This window comes from Embiotoca jacksoni, unplaced genomic scaffold (genome assembly GCF_022577435.1).
Source record: "Embiotoca jacksoni isolate LCO1_2020_lvr unplaced genomic scaffold, fEmbJac1.0.p SCAF_5, whole genome shotgun sequence".
Classification (NCBI taxonomy): Eukaryota; Metazoa; Chordata; class Actinopteri; family Embiotocidae; genus Embiotoca; species Embiotoca jacksoni.
Genome location: NW_027185403.1, coordinates 2338420 through 2359379, shown reverse-complemented (window position 1 = coordinate 2359379; position 20960 = coordinate 2338420). Strand labels below are relative to the sequence as shown.

General features: G+C 40.1%; 1 protein-coding gene across 6 annotated transcripts in view; it reads right to left on the bottom strand.

The window, feature by feature from the left end:
• Positions 1-20960, bottom strand: part of lingo2 (leucine rich repeat and Ig domain containing 2) — a 200557-nt gene that overhangs the window by 38815 nt on the left and 140782 nt on the right. Inside the window, exon 1 of one of the 6 annotated variants that reach the window (XM_069171244.1) lies at positions 6410-6514. The exons of the other annotated variants lie outside the window; for them this stretch is intronic. The gene's annotated coding sequence lies outside the window, so the exon portion shown is untranslated. Of the gene's footprint in view, positions 1-6409; positions 6515-20960 lie in introns of those variants that run through there. 6 annotated transcript variants of the gene reach the window in all.

Genomic DNA, 20960 nt, shown 5'->3' with positions numbered 1-20960 from the left:
GTATTCATTCAGCACTGCACCCCACCATTCAATTCAGTGGAAGTGTCCTTGTATGTGTAGCCGCTCTTGAAGGATATGCTTGTCTGGTTTCTGAGACTACGCACTGAAGGAACAGGCAGCGAGCAGACAATCACAGAGGAGCTCAGTGCGTCCATTAAGGCTGTCAGTTAGCATGGGCCTTGATTAATTGCACACAGCACAGTGGCAAATTAAGGTAGATCTCAAGCCAACTCCCCCAAATAATTAGGTAAGAATAGATTACCAGAGAGAGGAGGGTGAGTGCCGGGTGCCTGGTATCACTCAGTCTGTCTCGCATGTAATAAAAGGTCTCACAGTGGGTGAGCATGGCAAATAACTGTGTAGGAGTATCTTGAGGAGTACTGGATATTTCTGTGCATGACTGTGGCTCATGTTAATGACTGAGGACATAATGGTGGTGCTGATGGGGGATCCATTTTTTTGTCTGCCCTCTACGGCACTTGATGCAAGCTTGTTTGCATACAGTATATGGTATGTGCGTGTTTGTGTGACAAGTGGAAATGATCTGTTACAACTCTAAAAGGAGTCAATTCATACTTTTAAATAACACAAAAAAAAATCATATAACAAGGTTAAAAAGATCAAATGTCACGACAAAGAATGTATCGGGGGTGTTCAGAACTGGCTTAAAAGAGCAAGAACTTGAACATTAAAGAATCTTTTATTTATTCATTGTTTATTTTATTCCTTTTTGTGTTCGACTTTAAGTCAGTGTTGTTTTATCAATCAGCTGATAAGTAGCCTTGATCAGCTTGCCTGAGATCAATTGCTCTGGTCTTTGCCTGCATACCCGGGGAATTCGCAGTGTTTTTTTTCTCATTGCAGTAATTACGTTTCACATCACTCTTGATATTATTTCTCCACGTTTTCAGGTATGTTTCTGTTGTTTTACATTAGTAAAGTGGTTGTAATAATTTCCTGATGCGTTCCAAGTGCCAAGGGAATGTACATATGAGGGAATCTAGCTCAGTAAATACTTTTAAAAGAAAGCTCAAACATATTTCTTTACTTTAGCCTTTAACTAGCTACTCCTGAAGCTCTCTTGCACTTGCCTGCACTTTGAACTACCGCAACTTTAAAATGTATTTTGCTTTATTTGATATTTTATTTAACTTTTTGCATCTTATCTGTTCTTATGCATTATATTTCTGCTCTATATTTTAAATGTTCCTTTATTTCAGTTTTTTTTATGTAAAACACCGTGTACTTTTCTTGCTGTAAAGCACTTTGAGCTGCATTTCTTGTATGAAAGGTGCTATACAAATTTGTACAATCATATGTAGTATTTCGAATAAGTTAGTACGGAGTTTTGTTGAGCAGTGTAAAATGTGTTCACATGAGCGTAGCCGTGCTCGTTAGTCTGGTTCAACCTAACTTCACCAGGTGATTCCGCCGTTTTGTGAATTCACCTGTACAAAATGTATTTTACACAGTTTTGTAAACCGTTTATCTAGCAACTATTATGAGTTTTACATGAGTTAATTCAACCACAGCTGCATGTTATTTACCAGCCATGGTATGAAATGAGAACTATGTATTCTGCGGTAGCTAAGTGTTGCTTATTTTGTTCAGTTGTGTATCGCGAATGTATTTCATTTATTCCAGTAAATGAGGAAACATCCCTCTCGTGATTATTGGTCACCGGTTTGAGGGGCGTTACATGTGCATGTTTTGTTACAGTACGTATAAAAGAGAGCAATCCCGTATCACAGTGCATCACAGGTGACAGTGTTTGCGTGCACCCCTGGAGCCAACAGTGCATTGAGCAGGGTCTCAACCAGCTGCCTCTTAAGTAACATTGCTGCAGCTGTGGTTACACATGTCTTTTCAATGTGAATTTTATCATCCAATCATGCCGTCGCGACGCATTAACCGTCAGGTCTCAACCACTGCGGGAGACGATGTTGAATCAAATGAGCCCGGCTGCATCCTGAATCCGACTGGACTCTGGGGAGAGGTGAACACAATTTGAGCACAATCTAGACATTATTGCTGTTGCATCAGCAAAGCCATACCCCATGGTCATTCACAACACTCTCCAACAATTCCCCCGTGGTAACACAAGCCCACCAGCTACGCCCTTGATCTCAGACCCACAATTTCCTCTCTTGCTTCAGTGTTAGTTTAAAAACAACAACAACAACAGCACATTGTCTCTTCCCCCCCCAACGACTTTACATATGACACATTTCTCAGTCCTCTGTCTCCTGTCCATCTCACGGAAGTAATTCTCTTCAGTTTTAATCAACACAGCTGTCTGCACTGGACAACTCACGCTTCATTTGCATTTATATTTAACTCAACCTGAATCATGTTTTTATTCTTCGAGTGTCACCAGTCTTACTTAAAAAAAAGTGAGTACATACATCGTGGACAGATCCAGTGTGTACCAAGCATCACTGTTGATGAATATTCCAAAAGGTCTTTGGAGACAGAGTTCAGCACATAGATGGACATGTGCAGATAAAATAAAATACTCTTCTTCTATGTGTTTTTCTTTCTTAAGTCCCTGGATATGATTCTGCTTGGGTCGGTTGTGAAGTAGACATCCTCATCATACCCAACGGGCACATTTTGCATACCATTCAGACCATTTTGCCATAAAACTGCATAATAAGATAGAAAACAAGGTTGAGTACTCTACATGTAGCATGCATTGATATGCATAGGCTGCAGTCGGTAAACAGACAGCACTGCTGAAGGTCTACAGTGAAGACCGGTCGGTGGCCTTTACATTTCGTTCTACAGTGAAAGGGCCAAAGAGTTTTTTTTTTTTAATTTTTTTTTTTTTTTATGTGTTGATCCTGCAGGGAAGGACACTAAGCCGTCTCCCAATCGGACAGGGCTTAATCTTCTTACAGAAAGGTTGTGTGGAGTCCATTAAAAATGGTGTGTCCCTTTACTAACAGGCCTTTTCTATACACACTGATCAGACTGCTGACTTTTAGACCGTGGTACAGCTCCACTAGGTGGGGGTGTAAGTGTGTTAGAGCAATAAAAAACAAAAACAAAGAACAAACTCAATCAAACATGCATGAAAAGAATGAGTGTGTATTGTAGATAATAGAGGAGAACAAGGGCCATGGTGCTCTGTAACCTCCCTATATTATCTCTGATCGGGGTCGGCATCTCAGAAGAGCAGTGATAATTAACGTGATCAAATAAACACCCTCAAAGTCTCATTTCCTCTCTGTTCCTTGTGCATCATTTTCTACCTGCCCACACACCCTCTGTGGCCTGTAATTTCAGAAAATAAAGAAACAGCAGTCATGTCCATAATCAAGTTCTATGAAAAGATACATAGCAATCTTATTAGGTTGTTAAAGTAATGACCCAGTTCAACACACCAACTTCTCAGCAACCAGCGTATCCCTAAAATTAAGGTTGTTAGAACCTTTGTTGCATTTCAAAATGGTTTCAGAGGACAAAGATGAAGTTTGTCCTTGATTTGAGGCAGCAAAGCTCACGAGATCCAGCCATTTGACTTTCACGCTGGCACTGGTAAGTCTATCTCACTGACATACGGTCACTGACGGCGGAAGAGAATTCTGTAGCAGAGATAGATGGCAAAGTCTAATTATATTTGCCCAGCAGCTAGTCTTAGTTCAGTGGTTGGTCAGATACAGGGGCAAACGGGTCAAGACAAGCAACCACCTCTGGCCTCACTGTCCTTTTTCATGAGAGGCTCCACAGGGGAAATGGTTTGAAAATACTCTGCCCTGACAGGGCCCAGTGGTGATCAGCCCGGGCCAACAGGGTCAGCGTCTGACAGAGTTCTGAGACAAAGCCACTCAAAGTACTAACAGCTGTCTATTGGGAAGAGGCACTCAATAAAATGAGACAGTCAGTGCTGTCTATTTATAGAAGTAGAGCCTGAAAGAGTTGTATGGAAAATATAATATAATAAATTAAGCATGCCCATGCAACATATAAGAGTGAAAAGATGTGAAGAGGAAGAGTCTACATGTACTATATAACAGTGTCAAGGCACGCAGTAATGCGCATGGAGAAGGTGGAAGCTATGACCTTCGTGAGTAAGTATTCCATGTTACGCTGCTAGATTGACATCAGCACCTGCATTTCACAGATTTTTGTAAACACTTGTATTTGTGCATTTGAGATTTCACTAATCACGTGAAACCTGAGCAGAGAGCCCATAGAAGTAGGAAAGAGCCAAAACCCGGCAAGGAGGGTGGGGGCGGGGAGGAACAACAGTATTGTCATGTGTTGCAACATGCTGTGCATTTTCCCTCACCCATGAGTGGGCGAGTTGTCATGTTGTAGAACCCAAATGCTATCGCGCCACAGTTCAGGTGGTTTGCACCGCATGTTTTCGCACAGACGCTTCAGAAGGTCACAGTAGAACTCAGTGTTGACAGTCTGACCCTGGGGGACAATTTCACAGTGTGCAATCCTGCAAATGTCAACCAAAATTCACCTGGTTGCAATCCTGACCGGACGTACCTTGTTTTTCTATTTTTGACAGAGACATTCTGCCCCTCTCAAAACATAAATGCCTCTAAAAATAAAATAAAATAAAAAAAAAAACCACCTCGCTCAGGTCAGTGCTTATAGCTGTAGGCTTTCTGAAGGATTTTAAGGTTCTCGGTTGCCAATTTCCAAAGTTTGACGCAAAATTCGACGTGCGCTGTCTGCACAGGTGTAACCTGTACACCTGTAGCAAGCAGTGTTCACAAAAACAGGTGTTATTCAGCGGCTGATGTTGATTACGCAACATAATTTGTAACACTTACTAAAAAAAAGTTATTGCTTGCTCCTGCTCTGCGCGCATTACTGTGCTGCGCTCTGTTCGTGCCCTACTAGAACAATCTCAGAACTTCTTGATTCGCCCATAATACATGGTTAAGTGTTGATATAATCAAAGTCACATCAATGTCCTTAGACCATCTTATTGTTAAGTCAGAATGCAGTCAACATGAAATATGCTGGGCTCGATGTACCTGGGTCTGGATCATCTCCTTTGAAGGTACATATTATTTCTATAGCATTTTCTAAACGAGCTTGTCTGGGCAGTGTGTCGGTGAATGTATAAGAAAAGTACACACACAGTGTTCAGAGACCTTTGTGCAGCCGTTTCTTTTATCCTTGACCAGATTTTGTGTATATTTATATTTTTGTGATCTGTCTTGAACCCAATGCCAGACAGGACTTAAGATCAATCATTCAACTTGTTTGACAGGCAGGTCAGTACAAGCTGCTGCAGGTATGGCATTTATATCGCAGGAGTCATTAAATCAATGTAAACAAATTAATAAATATTCATCTGTCTTTTATATAAACTTAGCTTACAGTAAAGCAAGACTCCTGTTGAATTTTATATTTGGCCATTTTGTGTTTGGTATGCACATTTATTATATCCAAACAGTTAAAAAAAAAAGCAGGTCTCACAAATATGGCGGTTTGCTGCAGCAAAGACGAGACAAATGGAGACGGTCCTGTTTCCAACACAGCCGGGGAGAACATTCTACAGTCGGGAGGCCTGGCATGGTAACAAACATTCACTACAACCTTCAAAAAAAGACACTGGTAGGAGTAAGATCTTGGGACTGTCTGTGTCACTCTTCCATGTCTCTTTCACTTTCTCATAAAGCAACAAGCTATTTGCAACGCAGCCAGAGCGTGAACATCATTGTAAAGAGATCGCAGCATGTGTCTTTCAAACACTGATCAAATGGCTTTCGAGATGTGGATTCCCTAGGAAGTGTACATTGTTTTTTGTTATCCAATTTGAGCAGTGGGTGTAATATACCTCAGCATAAAATTGGAATTATCAATGTCTACGGGGAAAAAAAAACAAAAATCTCATATTGTGCCATAGACACTGTATTCGAAGGAGAGTAAGGTGAAAGTGATGTAGTGTGACAAAACAAATACAGAAGATATGCCACAAGGGAGCACTCTAATAAAAGAACTGCAGAGGAGAGAGGGAGAATATGGTTTAGCTTGAGCACGTTATAAGATGGTTGTTTGTGTGTGTCTGCGTGTTTCGTGCCTACACGGGGAGCCGATCGTGTGCACTTGCATGTGTCGTGTCCTGCTTACGGGGACCTGAGCCAACGAAGATGCAGCTTGAATTCTTGTAGCTCGTTCAAAGTCCCCGGAGTAATCTCTCATAAGAACAGAGCGGGGACAGGCAGGAGGACGCCCATTTCATTCTGAAGTGTATTAAATCCCTACACTCACAAACCAGTGTACACCAGCGTGGCAATGTAATTTTGGAGGGGGATGTGGATACAACAAGCCAAGAAAAAGAAGAAGAAGAGAAAAAAAAAAAAAGGAGCAGGTATTAATAAGGCTGGTGTTGACACTAAACCAAGATTGGAATGAAGAATAAAGGATGGCAACATGCCTCAGTGATTGGCCGGTGGAGGAACTCCCCTGTGTCCGAGCAGATATGTCTCTCCTTCTCATCATGGTGGGGCAATTTTGTCCCGGTTATAGCTCCTCCATCTTCTCCCAAGCTACTCCTTATTTCAGCATTTCAATTTCCTCCCTTGTGCAGGCACTGAGTGCTAACCTACTTCAGACTTTGTCTCTGACGAGAGAGAGGGGGAGAGAGCAGAGACGAGGAACTGCTGTGCTCTCAGTTCAGTGCTGCTTCCGGTTTTCCCCGAGCTGTGGGGAAGAAGATTCAAAGAGAAAAACGCTCCGATATGATGTTGTGGTTAAGATCCCTGCCTCGTGAGCCGCATATACCCATGTCGCCAAAGACTGCCAACTTAGAAAACTTCCTCTTCTTTTGTCTCCTTTTTTTTTTTTTTTTAAAGGCACTCCGAGCTAAAACTAAATCTAGTAAAACAGGTGGATGAGTAACTGGATGACTTTGTGTCAAATAAAAAAAAAAAACTTCTGTTCCCTTTGTGAAAGTGGGGCACCTATCAGCTAAAATGCTGCTGCAATGATACCCATTCATAGCAGCAAGAGCTGAATTGTCATTTATTATTAATTCCGGAAGTCAATTTTATTGAGGTGAAAAGAAAAGGGAGTCCAACTCCCTTTTGCACACAATCAGATAAATTCAATTTACTGTGAGTTTAATTGAGCTTGTTGACATCTGCTATCCTACCTTTGCTGTCGACTGCATCAGATAATACGTGTCAGAGGAAATGTCCCTGATGCAACGACAGTAAGTATCCTGAGGGCTCTGAGCATGAAGGAACCCTTTCTTTCTCCGTATTACTATACTGTAAGTGTTAGCGTGCGCATTAATCATTTTCATTTTCCTTCATCTCCTCTTCCACAATATGCCTGTCACCGTTGCTATAATCCTTCCCTTCCCACCTTTCTCGGTTTCATCCTTCACAGCTCTCATTTCTGCCCTGCACAATATCTTTGCGTCATTCTCTCTCTATTTTCATTTTTCTCTGACTGTTTGTGATGCATCATATCCTCTTTCACCCACCCAACGCCTTCTCCTACACTTTGACACCTGGGAAAATCTCTTTTTCCATGTTGCCCAATGGCAATGAAACATTTATCCACTTCCGAGACATCTTCTCCCCCCTCAGGTCCCCTTGAAATTGTCCTTCGAAGGCTCAGCCCGAGCTCTCGGTGCTGCCTTACATGCCACCTAATAAACAACAAGTAGCATGAGAGTGGAGGCGAATTTAAAAAAACAAAGACACGAAAGGTAATTGTAATGTGTAATACCAGTATGTGTAGGCCTAAATTGTATCTGAATAAGGGATGTTACGAGAACCGATACTTCGGTACCGAGCCGGATGCAAACTTTTGAAAACGTGACGGTATTCATGTCCAGTGGTACTGAAGGTACCGACGGAACGGAAGTTAACTGAGGAAAAGCATCTGCAATTCCAGGTGCAGCAACAGGTCTGCTGCAGCTTAAGTATAAAAATAAATAAATAAATACATTAAAAAAAACAACAACAACAGTTGCATATGGAAATAATTTGCCATGGATGATCAGGGACAAGTTACAGACATCTAAAAGCCAGATTGCAAGCAGTCTCAGACTGAAATCATTTCAGACTAAAGGAGGAAACACTTCAAACTTATCTGAGCAGCTCAAAGGAGACAGAAATCTGGACTTGTACACAGAATTCAAGTTGAGAGATTTATTTACTGACAATATGTTGTCAGTCAGTGTTCACATCCTGAAATGGCACCGTTATTGTTATTGGTTATCTGCCAATGCTTAAGTATAAATTAATTCTAAAACCATGTAAGTGGTCTTCTTGTTCCAACCAACTCTTGCGTGTAACGTCCTGATTGGTCTTGCAATTGAAATGCTGCCATAACAACTTGATTTCGTGTTATTGTTTATTTTAAATACTTAAAGGTTAACATTTTACTGTTTCTGTAATTAGTTTGTTGTATTTAGTGCACCTAGACAATTTATAATTTGCATTCTTTTTTTTATATTTCAGGCAGTTGTGCTTTGCAGAACTGCAGACATGCTATATCACAATAAAACAAATTATTATCTTTCAGTTTTTGACACAGCATTTTTGTCTTTAACTCAACAGCAATGTCTTTGTTTTAATATTTAAAGACCCCATCCTACTTTTCTGCCTGGAAAGTTGTGCTCAAATAAAATAATTGAGGTTGTAACTCACTCATTTCATTAGGTAATGATTTTGCCGTAGCAGTGAAACTGGTATAGAGAATTGAGGATTTTAGGTGGTATTGGTCCAAAAATTATTTACATGACAACCACAATGAGAATGTTAACTAATGCTAAACTGGCTTAACTTGCAGTTAACTTGTAGGGGCCTATTGACAGTTATAGAGAGTTGAGAGTTGTCACACAGTGAAATACTATTTTAACCAAAACATTTGTAGAACAACATTCAACGACAGGTGTTCGACTGCAGTTATGGAAGAAATACAACTTATTGTGCTCCTGAGCATCTGTCAAAAATAAAACAATATACATACATAACATTTCATTGAAAATGTATGCAAATCAGAATCTAAAAAAAAGCTCATTCATTAAACATAAGGCGTGCGCACTCTTGATGTGAGACTAACACAATGCAAGGTGTCAGCCAGTACCCTGGACTCTGGACTGAACTCCCTTTGGATCTAACCCCTGGCCTCCATCACTTCATAAGTGTGATGCATGAGACGGGAGGAAGTAAGACGGAGGCCACTTCTCCGCATCCGCGAAACCATTTGGGACACTGAATGCCCTCGTACCTCCTGCAAGAGCCTCCGAGTGATGCCCGAAGTGATGTGAAGGTACTCTCCCTCTTCTCTAAAAAGTGGGACATTGCTTGTCCCCAGAGAATGTAAGCTCCCAGCAAGTGCCCGCTTCTTTTCCTGAGCTGTAGTGACTCTCAAAGTCTGCCCGACATTTAAAGGATTTGGGCCTGCGACTATCAAAGGGTGGCGTAGCTGGGACTGTGGGAGAGCCGTGGCTTCAGCCCTGAGTTTGATCTAGCCTGGGGCAGTGCGGGTCAGCCTCCCAGATTAGGCCTGCTTTGGGGAGACACCGTTTCAGATAAACCCACAGAAATGCAGGTATAGCAAATTACTCCTTCTAGCAGTTTCTCTGCCTAGATAGACAGCTATGGGGCAAAGGCCTGAATTCATTACTGACTAACAGATGCTTTCTGCTAGTATTATGCTCACTGTGGGTGTAAGCAGTGATGCCAAAATTGTAAACTTGATCTTCCTGCCTCATTGCTCTCACGCTTATTTTCACAATTTGAAAATGAAAGCATTGCCTGTAGAATACAAAGAATTGTTAGCTGCTTTTCTTCGACTGAGCAAGAACAGTATGTGCAGCACACTTCTAAAGAATATTTAATTATGAGCAATCCATAAATGTTGGAAAAACTCCTTGAATTATCTTCAAGAAGTGTATATGAGAGGAAAAGATGAAAAATATGAAGCAGGTGCAAGAAAACAGCAACGGTATTGTCCTCTATCCCTGAAAAGCCTGGTCTCAACCCTGGCTTACATAATAACATGAGAACAATTCCAACATTCACCTCTCTCTCTCTCTCTCTCTCTCTCTCTAAAACATACTGGAACATGCTGCAGCCTCCCAGATCAAAACCGCATGGAATCCTAATGACCTCTCCGAGCTGTACTAGACTGAATCCCACTGAAACGACACTACGGTTCTCGCCTAAGTTACAAGTGAGTCAATCCTTTTTCTCAAGCTCTGAGCTCCTCAGTAGCCTCATCCTTCAGGAATTCAGCGTCTTTCCCCATCACCAACCAGATTTTTAGAACTTTAAGCCGAGGAAGTGGGTGTGTTGGATTTTCAATAAAAGCTGACAAGAATACCACCTCTGAATCATGTATCTGCTACGTGTTTGAGCGTGAAATTCTCACGAAATTAACTATTATTGTCATTATTAATACTATATAAGAGCAAAATGCGACTGAATCTCAGCTTCCCTTTGACAGAGGCATCCTTGACCATTGACTAGTTATTAGTAATAACATAAGAAATAATAACAAAACTGCACCAGGGATGTTGGGGATTCAAACATGGATTGTGGCTGCACTTGGATCAAATACAAGTCACCATGGCAACAAAAGACCAATTTGTTCTTTCAAGTCTGCCAAACGGTTATGAACCAGAGGAGTAACTAAGATGCTACTGACATTTGTCTGTGATCACACAATGGTAAATACGGCAATTACCATTATATTATTTGCATACTATAATATATACAGTGAAAAGCATTTCATTCCCCATGTTTGAAGCCTATACTCTGGGTTCAATTCTTCCCAACTTCTTGACAATCTGCTTCCTCTTTGTGGAGGGGAATTTGGATGAAAAGAAAATGGATGAGCACATAGGTACATAGAGCAATATAAATATGAACAAAAAAAAAACTAAAACGCTTACCTACATCAAGGGCAGCACAAAAGAAAACAAAGAAGAGAGAATAATATTAAGGCCTCTGGGGGAATATTAAAAACACAACAAATATACAGATTATTAGATTTTGTTGACTCAAATAACAACTTTTAGTCAACAAAATCCACACGATTCTTACTTGTTAATTTATGCCCGACATCTGAGGAAAAATAGATAATTTAGGAATCACAAAATGAACACAGAACGACCGCTGACGCACAAAGGTTCCCGTTACTACTTTGTGAGTCAACACCTCATGGAGCAGTTCGAACAAGCGAAGTGAGCTTTTAAGGTTTTTGTCAATTGTGTGTCAAAGCACAGTAATATATGAAACTGTGATCTAAATCAACCATTTTTATGGTGGTTGATGTTGATGTTGTTGACTGCTGATGAATCAGACCCATTTAAAAATGAACCTCTAAAGAATTTAAGGGATGGCATCAAAATCACTTTTTCAAGACTCTTAAAATTGCATCCAAATATGACTATTTTTTTCAGATTAAATCCCACAAATATTTAGTTTTATGATTGAAACCCTTGTCAGTGGTGGCTCGGTAATTCTATCACCAGAAACCTCTGGCCAGCACGAGGTGTATACATCATGTGGATTTACTCCCAACCAGTGAAAATATAGATGCTGGGGATCACATTTCACACTGTGATAGGATCCCTGTCCCAGTCAGCCCAGCCAGGCAGCCGGCAAACTAACGTGGAGAGCTGAGAGTGAGTGGACAGGGTGAAAAATGACATCCGCACACCTGCTCTCACCCATTCATCTTTCATAGGGCAGTTTTTCGATGGAGTGTGAAAAGAGCGAATGGAGACATTGGGGGTGAGGATGGTGGGAAGGTGTGTAGGTGGGCTGCTGGTTTGGTGAGGTTCTGCACTGTGATTCTTACTTTGAACGAGATAAAAATCCATTATTCTGCAAAGAGACTTGATTTACTATTCATTATTTGGAGTGCTGGCTTTTCTTCGCTGCTCTTCCTGGACCTCATAGCCAGGCGTCACAACGTAGACCATTACCTTTAAAGGTCATAAAGATAAGCCTGCGTAATTATTTTGTGGGTTTATGGGTGATAAGCACCTTTCATGCTACTCAAGCAAATGTAATCAAACTAATCGTAGACGATAATATAACAATAACAGCGATTAACAAGCAGAAACATTTTGTGTGCTTAATGATGAGGCAGCAATTGTAAATTGGGGGCCAACCCTGCATATAAATAAGGACAAACAGTAGTAGGTCTATTTCAATAACATCCTCACGATAAACAAATAATATATAGTAAAAAAAATCTAGAGTCCCTCGGCGCCACTTCTTACCACTACTTTTATTTAGCCCGTACACCTCACAGTGCCCTGGGATATTTGCACATTTTAGGCATTTAAATAGTCCCCCAAGACTTCCGTTTGGGGTCATGCTTACAAATATCTTTTCCCTCTGAATAAATAAATACTTTTTCAAATTCAGTATTAAAAAGCTCCCCCCTGATGTGGTTGACTTTACTGGATTTTTCCATTGCAACAAAGGCAATTAAAAACAGCATGTTACTCAGATAGGCAACATGTAATTCATTTGTGAACCCTGAGCAAAGCAATAATAGTGAAATGATGGCAAGTGGTTTGCTCTCTTTTCATAAAAAGAAACCTGCTCTGCCAAAAATTGAATACACATGCTAAGTTGCTGAGAATCAAAGCAGAACAATTTATCTTGGAGGGACTGCGTGATCAGAGAACAGGAGCAGGCTGCAGTGATTTCCAGCAGTACAGCAGCGGGTCAACAGAGGAATCGCCTTCCATGAAAAAAGCCTCCTGTGGTCTGAGAGAGAACGCGATGGAGCGTTAATTACCCAGGCAACACTGGAGAACAAGGTAAAAGGCGTGTTAATGAAATACTAATAAGGTTCCAATTTGAGTCCTTCGGCTTTGCCATCCTCTAAAGTGATCTCAAGGACTTCAGTTCCTTCCGTAGCTGGTCTCTGTTATTGCTAATTACCATCGCTCACATGACAGAAGGCAGTTTAGAAACCATTATTTCTGGGGAATGAATCCTTTGTGTGTTGTCCTTTGATGGAGGGCACCCAGGCCGGTTTACCGGATGTCAGAATTGAGGGACAGAGGGGAAAAGCTAAACCCTTTAAACTCCTAAAAAGAGAATTGGTTCACAGTCTGCCAGGCATTTTGCCTTCTTCAGTCTGTCAAACCTAGTTTTTGGGTTCTTAGGAGGGATAATGTTTATGGTCGTCTTTGTTATGTTCTAATTTGACTACTTTGGACAGCTGTAGTATTTAGTCGGAGAGCTGAGTCCATTTTCCTTAAAACTAAAAAAAAAAAAAAAAAAAAAAAAAAAAAGTTGAGTTTGTGTTCTTAGGTCTTCACAGTTGTCTAGTGACTGTAAATCTTAGGTTAGGATCTTCAAGAAAGGTAATGGAATTTCCACTATGGGCATCCTGCAGGACCAAACTGCCATTTCACAAGACTGTGCGCCACAATGAACCGCACACTGATAACATAAGTCAAAAGGAAACTCTTCAACTGTTGGAGTGTAGCAAGTGGAGGGAAGGCAAACAGGGACGGGAGCTATTCTCAAAGACATTCGAAGATACAGCAATTTCTCTGAGGCAATCATTTGATGCTCTCATTCCGTGATGGCTGAGTGTCAGTACTTTTGCGCTCCCATCACTCAAGTGCATCCAGCACTCTAAGAAATTGATTGTTGGAGGATAGGGCAGGAATAGTGCACACATAGAAAAGCATACATCTATCCTGGAATAAAACTGTTTCTTTCAGCACGACTCTGCGACTCTTCCTGGAGATGGATTTCTTCTTGATGGTTTCAGTATTGGCTCAGCACTGTAAATACAGTGCTCAATTAAATATATGTATATATATATATATATATATACATATATATATATATATTTACCACCCGATACAGTTGGAATAAATTACTATTGACCAGTTGACACACTCAACCCCAAACAAAAGAAGAAAACAATTTTGCTGAAGAAAGGTCAAATGGTCAACAAGCTGTTATTTATTTCAGCTGAAATGCAAGGACTCGCTGAGTGTGTGCGCGTGTGTCCTCGGGTCTATAGCATCTTGTTCTACCAAAGTCCTAAATCTAAACTGAAGGGGTATATCTTGGGGTATTTTTTTGGTGCAGATTCAATGATTAAGATATCGATTTATATCTGTATATTCTCATGCCTGGCAGACCCTTAACGGCTGTCACAGTATCTGTTCACACTACAGAGCTCTGTGAACCTCTCGTGCAGTACAACTCCCCCCGTATCAGGTATAGAAACGGATTACTTCAGCAGATTATTTGCCTCCTTTGAGCTAGTCCCCCCCTATAATCATCGCAGGTGCCGTCGCAGTGATTGCAGTCGGCTGCGCCACCGGAAGGTCTCTTTTTTCCTGATCTCATGCGAAATATTCACAGCATCACGACCCACCGAAATGACTGAAGGTCAGACGAGGTTTAGTGTGAATGAACATCTTTCGGTTGTTACTACAGTGCTATCATAAAATGTCTTGAACTAGATTAACTCCTCTAAAGCGTCGCACGACAAGGGTATTAGAATTCAGACTCAAACAGCAAATCCAGAACGAGTACAAGCTCTAACATTGTCTGAATGTCGTGCTTATTGCCAACACGATGTTAGAATACTCTTGATTATCTGTCAAATAAGGAATAAAACCTTTGACTGTGTTACACGGAGATTTTGAAACAGTGCATGTACTGCAGTGAGGTGTGATATATGCTAGCACACCCTTTCTTCAGTGGAGCCTGTCTGGCAGGGTCTGTTTGGAGAACCTGCAGTTGTCTGTTCGCATTGCTTGTGTTTCCTCTCCGCTTCAAATCAAACGCCTGCATGCCACTTGCCGTTTAATTTTTCTACTAAAACTTCCAAGGACACAAAAGTAGTCTAATAAAATATTTCTTTTGCAAGTAAGTTCTTTTCCTTGCACTCCTTTGTCTTCATTATTTTTGTGACCCGAAATATGTGAAGATTTAAAAGACTCACAAAAGGCTTCCAGTAAAAGCCCAGTCAAGTAAAGGCTTCCAGTAAAAGACCCTTTCGTGTCTCTCTGTCTCTTTTTTGTTTTGTTTCTCCCACTCCATTTGGCTTAGACGACAACTCAGAGGCAGTCACTAAGACTGTGTTTGTAGTGCTTGCACAGCTAGTGGTCGATAATGACTATGATGATAATGGGATTCTGGCTAGTATCACATTTCCCGCAGCTGAAGACATAAAATGTGATTATCATTTGGCTTTTTTTTTTTTGTATGGAAGTGATAAGACTGCCAGTACAGCTGTCCGTATAATCATTAGCTATGTATGCAATGTGCTGGATGGATTTATCATCCTTTTGAATTTTTTTCAAACATAAAACATCTCAAATATCAACACACTTGCTGCTATTTGGGGAGCAATATTTTAACCTAGACAATTCTTACGACGTACAACATAATGCCTGCTAAGTTGATAATTGATATTACTACAGCTCATTCAAATATCATTCAGCAAATTAATGACTAGTTGGGGTTCTTCTCTTATTAATTAGAAAATCATTTAACCTTAATCAATCCATTAAACAAACCAAAACACCCATTAAACAAAGTTTGTAGTTCTCAGCATCCAAAACATCTTTGATATTGATTGATACTTAAGAATTTCGAATTCAAACTTACTTTTAATGCATTTGCTACTATTTTATAGACCAGAAGTCCATAAAAAGAGAAAATATCTACATGGATGTCTAGTATTCTCCAAAAGCATGTTTTCTTTCTGTGCTGCATCGTGGAATCAGAGTTGAAGTAAAAAAAAAAAAAAAAGGGCCCAATTTCTCCAAAGTTATGATGATTGTAAAATCCATCCCACTAATGTTTTTACACGTACAGGTTGTTTTCACAAAGAACTGCATCTTTAAAAACTGTGAATAAAAGTGTTCTTCCATGCAGCAAGTGAGAATGTTTAAATTATAAGCACACATAATCAGTCAAGCAGTGGGCTCAGGCAACATCCCAGATATTGTGTCATAACTGAGATTGCAGTATTTACTGCAATGTGAAATGAAAATACTTAAAAGTTCTAAAATTATGTCCGAGTTGTATACACGACATAAACAGTCATTTTTCAGCGCAGGACAAGGATTGGACTGTCCACTGAAAAACTCTTCAGACAACGTCAAATAAAGCACCTCTCTATCTGGAACAGCTTACATAAGGCCTTTTAGTTCAGTGACACACCATCTTTATCCTGCCCACTTTCTCCTCCTAAATCATTGCTGAACCACTGGACATATAAGACAAGCCTCTGTTTTTGGTTTTGAGGGATGGCAATGAACAGGGAGTGCACTATGGATTATTGAAGTGATGCTGCCTAAATTGTTTGTCAAGCCACAGAGTGTTTTGTTAGTTGGCTCTCTAAAGCATTTCTCTTGTGCTCTCTCAGCATGATATCTACGCCACACTTGGCTGCGTGACATTCGGATTTAAACTTCTGTGAAATCTGCTTCAGGCTGGAGACGCGAAAAAAAAAAGGCTGTTCCACATTATATGTTCAGGATGTACCCATCTCAACACAAGATAAAGGTCTTACATGCAGGAATATGTAATTAGACTACATTAATATTACTATCAATTTAGATCCACAACAGTGCCGAGATACTTAAAGGAAAACTGTGTTGCCATCTGCCAGATTGCGCAATGAAATTCAACACTACATTTTTGCTATAGGCTACATCTCGCGTGCAGTCTTATCTTGCAAATGCATTTGAACTCTAAGAGCTCTTTAGAAATTGCATGTGAACTGCTAATACATCTTAAATGCACCATCTATGTGTTCTTTTTTTCCTCCCCCTTTCCTAGAGAGTTGTGAAGGAAGACATGGGCATCTGCCTCGTTTGCATTCTGCACAGGCCGGAAGATTCTGGGCATGTCAGGCAACAGCTCTCTTCCTCTGAGGTGCCTTTGAGAGCTCGGGAGAAAGAGATGCATGTGAGGAGTTCTGAAGTAGGGTGAACTTCACACTCGCCTAATCTCTACTGTGGATCGGTCCGTCGTTCAGCGGAAGCACCAGCGAGTGGACCTGGCACTAATTCAATCACTGATTCTTGATTGGCAGGGGAGCAAGCTGTAGCCCTGGGGAAGCAAAAAAAAAAAGTCCCTTTTGTCCCGAAAGAAAGATAGAGGGTAGAAAGGCTGTCTCCCTTTAGACTGAGCCACAGCAGCGGGTGCCATCTGTTGGAGCAGGAACTTAAAAGATCAAATAAGGCAAAAGAAAGAGAAAACTACACCAACTCTTATGCCCTCCAAATAGAAGTATAGTCATTATCCCTCTTTATCTCCAGAGTGAGTCCTCCATATCCTCCTCTGAAGTGAATGATATACAGTTGGGGCTTAATTCTCTTACTTTTATATAACATTGGCCACAGAACAGCACGTCAGCAGTAGTGAAGCTTACTTTACAAGTTATCCCATTTTAATCATGAAAAAAAAAAAAAGAAAACGTGAGAAAAATGTGTTTGTAGAACTTTAAGGAAACAGTATGTAGGATATAGGGGGGAAAGGGTATATAATATTCATAATTATGTTTTATTTGTATATAATGCTGTGAAACTAAGAATTGCTGTGTTTTTGTTACCTTCGAATGAGCCCTTTATTTCTGCAGAGGGAGTGGGTCCTCTTCTGCAAAGCCTGTCATGGCTTTGCACCGCCGTGCTTCTACAGTACTTTAGAAGGGGCAAACCAAACACTGGCTCAAGAAAAGGCTTTTTCGGGCTTCGGACAGAAAGATTGAGGTGGGGCGAGGGGTGTTCAGTCGGTTGCAATCTGGAACCTCGACGCTATATGCCACAAAATCCTACACACTGCTCCTTTAACTTTTGCCTACATTATGGCTGTTGGTACCTCTCTTTACACTGAAAAAACAACAACAACATTTTTTTGGCCATGTAATTGTTACCTCAATTTTCTGTTAAAATTCTACAACAAATTATTACTTGAAGTGTTTTTTTTACTTCAAAATGTCACCTTTTGTTCAATCGGCTACTTGGTGTTTGTTTGTAGTTATGTATCCTCATTTTCATAAGTAAATTGAATTATTCACACGAGGTCATATTTACTTAAGTCCCGCATTGTCTGCACAACCTGACACAAGAAAGTAAAGCTTACTTGGGTAACGGGAGGGGATCTGGGCGGCCTGGCCGGTGAAGTCGGCGCTCTTTTTCCCCCCTCACAGGTCTGCAGGCGGTTTTACGCTCGTTTGACGAGAACATTCCTGAATGTGGCGCTACGGGGGGGGGGGGGGGGGGGGGGTCATGTTATGTGCTTCATTTTCTTTTTACATTCTTGTTAGCTAGCTGGTTGAAGTCTGTGTTTTCAGTAGTGGATACTTCACGTGCATTAGCGCATCAGGTTAGCTTGCTGGTTGGCGAGTTATCGTGCTGGCATACGCGCTTCAAGGTTTTGTACACAGTCTGTGGCTTCGAGCACACATGCTGCCAACGTTTTTGGCCAGGCTTTTCGGTTGCAGAAGAGGGTGTGGTGATTTTACAGAAGTGAAATGAGTCACACTCATGCTGTGTGCATCTTCTGCTCGCCAAAACGCTTTACTTGACTTCTTTGCAGCATACTTTGCTGCGAATGAATGTAATGGATAAATTATGTGGCGTGTTTTTTTTTTTTTTTTTTTTCAGATTAACAGATTCCTGTCTAATATTTATCTGCAGTTGATTTTCTGTTTTGAATGAAAAAACGTGATCTTGGTATGTTGTACTTAGTAACAATAAAGATATTTCACTTATTTATGACAAGGATCTATTTCAAGCTGACTCTTTCCTCATTTCTGTATTTCAGACGCAGCTTCTTCCTGTTGAGATCGGTAGCCCCGCAAAGCTTTGCATAATTTTGAGATGATGGCAGTCACATGAAGATTTTTTTTTTTTTTTTGTGGACAGTTTTTCCACATTGAGCTACATAGAAGAAGTACAAGAAAAAAAGCAACACTAAAGCTTGTAATGACTCTCCACTTTTCCAAACTCTGGGTCCTGTGGAAGTTTCAGATGTTGAATCCTTAGTACCGGATAATGTCACTCATCTGGATCTCAAGAACCAGTCCTGTTGTCCTCCTTGGATGAAAGTTGATCCTACAGTTCTCAACGGCCAGCTAAGTTTCTATCTACAGCCATCTACTGCAGCTAATATACTGACTGTTGATATGCATGTCATACAACCCCGCATAAAACAATTCAAACTATCTCTTTTAGACATCATATGCACCACAGTGGAAATTGTTACCGAGCTTTTTCTAAGTAAAAGTCAGTTTTTTTCAGCGTAGTCACAGAAGTGCTATTTATACTATTTCACCAAACAGACCTTCAAGGAATGTGTTCAGTTGGATGGCAGATAAATAAAATGCAAGATTTTGTCTCTCGAGACTGGAGCAAAGTCCCATGTAAACAAATAATGTAAGGAGGTGAAAGAAACAGATGTCAGCGAATGATTTTCAGATGTTTTCAGTAAGAACAGTTTGTGATTTGGCTGATATGTTCACTTTAAATGTTTTCTTATTAGATTAACAAAAAAAACAAAAAACAAAAAAAATCTGGCAGCATTTCATTTCAGGTCTGTTTGTTGTTCCAAATTAGTCTTATGCAAACATCACTTGTAATAAACAGGCATGGAAAAAATGAAATATGAATTGGTTAGAGTACGATGCTGTTTTTTTTGGGTCAGTAAAAAAGTGGGAAGTTAGCAAAAGATCACATTCAAGTTATGTCAAACTGTGACACTTATTAATATTGGTCAGCTTTTAAGAGGAAACTGGAAAATGAGTGTCTACTAGAGAAGATAATTAGCTTTCATGTTTGCTTTTTACTTACTTCTTAATGCAGACATGCTTTCAGCTTTTTACATGAATGCTTTACTCCTTTTTTAAAAGTCATGCATAACTGTCTCCAGTATCATTAAAATATTGGCCAGAGCCCAAATAATTACATTTTACAATCTTTTGCATTCATTTTTCCCATTATTTTAACAATTCAATTTAGTCACCATGGTCAAAATAGGTGTTTAAACAACACAGAATACAAATAAATAAATTCTATTGAAATAAACACAACAAATAAGATGAGTAAAGTGAAGTACTGATCCAACATTTAGAAAGCATTCCTCATGAAAAATAAGGTGAGACCACTGAAAACATTCAGGAATATAATAGAGCCAAATCCTCCAAATACTTACAGACACTGAATTAAATCAAATGGCTATCGCTTGCTCCATTATTAAATTTGAATGACGCTTCTCCAGAGAGTGACAATATTATGAGAGGAATAATTCCATCTGTATGAATAATTAAAATAAAGTTATCCAACTTTTTCCCTCTCTCCTTCCTTTAATCTCATGAAATCTGAATTATAAATCAGAGGGGCTGTCAAATCGCTCGTCTGCACACTGTACGTCTTCATCATTTGTCTGAAATACTTCATTATGCTGATTGATTAGAAATTATATTCATACCACCACTGGATGTGAATATTATGACAGAGATGATGAGGTAAAGTCTAGAAGAAAACCCAGGTCGAACTGAAATTTAAACGTCCAAAATTTTGTAGAACCTTGCATATGACAGTATGGACGGCTCAGTGTTTCTCCCCTGATTCTGTACCTTTGAGCAAGATGACTACATTTCTTAAATCAAAACCTGTCCTACACCCCGAGGGGTATCAGGTATTAACCATTCACATTAAAATAATATTCAATTATCAAACTCCATGAGGAGATACTTCAATCGTTATGGTGAAATGTAGGTGTCTGAAGTGAAAATTTAACATTAATTTTAATTAAGTGTCATACTGTATATTCCTGCACACCGTATTCCTCATTGCAACTACAAAAAAAAAGAAAAGCTTTTAGTTTGAAAGTACATATCCCAGACAGTACAGCAACAAATCTCATGCTGCGTATTGACAGCTCGCAACATAAGGTTTTCTTAACTTCATAAACATATTCAACCCTCCTCCCAACATACATGTCAACGTCACAGAT